A 1,579-nucleotide genomic window follows, 5' to 3' on the forward strand; every position below is an offset into this window, starting at 1 on the left:
GAAGCCAACAGTATCTTTCTAGTTTAAAATCATCCATCAATAACAGAATCAACAAAATTTAGCTAAAATAATAATGTGCATTAATTTTCTTCCTAAAGTAATTAAGTATGAGTGCAATTATACTTAAAACAGTTTTTTTCCAAAGGTCTCTAAGAAAGGATGTTAAAAAATAAAACAAGTAGAGAATTTTTATTTCAAAAATTATCTTTTAAATGTGTTTCTTATTCCCCCAAACAAAGGAAAGCGCACGCGCGCACACACACACACACACACACACACACACAATAAAGCAAGAGCATTGTGTGCTTACTAGATGTAAAAAAGCCCTTACTATATGCAAGAAATGTTTCATATATTATAGAGACATTCTCAATAATGGGAAAGGGCAGGGAGAATCAATAAATCTTTTGGGGAAGCGTGGGCTGTTATGAAGGAAAAACAATCAATTTTGGTTCTCGTCCTACAACATTCTCAAAATAGTTCCCAGGTGCAGACTGTACTTCATACTTGAGTGGAGGCTTTTTAAATTTGGAAAAGGTATTTACTTCTCTAAGACTCATTTTTAAACTGCTGCTCATTCATAAAATAAAGACAATTTGTATAGCTACCTCAAGACTGTTTTACAATTAAATATGGTAATTTTTTAAAAGTAAGTTTGGCCATTGGATAATACTAGCTACTGTTATTGAGTCTCATTATATAATTACGAATACAAAAGGTCACACTGATTAGCAATATCTGGGTACAGAAGGTCTTGGAAATCATAAAAGTAAGCTGAAATAAACAAATTCATGTTATAACTACATGTAACTGTAAATTTTCTATGAACTAAAAATAGATACCAAAAGAAATTAAATACAAAGAAAATGTTAAAGAACAAAAATGAAAAGAAACAAAAAATAATAGATAAATAACAGCCAAAACAACCAATCAAAATTAAAAGGCAAATGACAAACTAGAAAAGACATTTTTAAGAAAAGATTTACCAATTTTTACATAGAGCTCTCGCCAGTTAATTAGTAAAACACTGTTTCCAACAGATAATTTAGTAGTAAGCATAAACCCACAATTCCCAAAAAAGGAAATACAATTTTTTGATGACTATAACATCAGATTATAAACTTTGGAGGGCCCAGGAACTTTATCAACATTGTTTATGGCAGTATCTCCAGAATCTTGGAAGGAACCTACCATATAACAAATCCTCTCTCCCTCAAACATTCATTATTTAAAGGAAAAATGTTCCTCTTTATTATCAAAGAAATATAATTTTTAAGCAAGTAGATAAGAGGGCAGCCCTAGGGAAACTCAATTGTTTATTCAATGTGATTTATAAATATGAAACACTGGAGAAAACATGGTATACAAATATAGAAAAAAAGGCAAGTTTTCATCTTATAAAAGGAAAAATATCCTGATTTTTTTTCCCTTCCAACATTCATTTTAAGGAGAAACAATAGTTGTCCTGACTTACACATTCTATTTGAACTTCTACAGAAATACTCGGCAGGGATGATTTTTTTGCTATTTTCATAAGAATTGGATTTAAGGTGAAATTAAGAAGTTGTCAGTCAGGTAT

Source organism: Myotis myotis, unplaced genomic scaffold, assembly GCF_014108235.1.
Source record: "Myotis myotis isolate mMyoMyo1 unplaced genomic scaffold, mMyoMyo1.p scaffold_m19_p_7, whole genome shotgun sequence".
Classification (NCBI taxonomy): Eukaryota; Metazoa; Chordata; class Mammalia; order Chiroptera; family Vespertilionidae; genus Myotis; species Myotis myotis.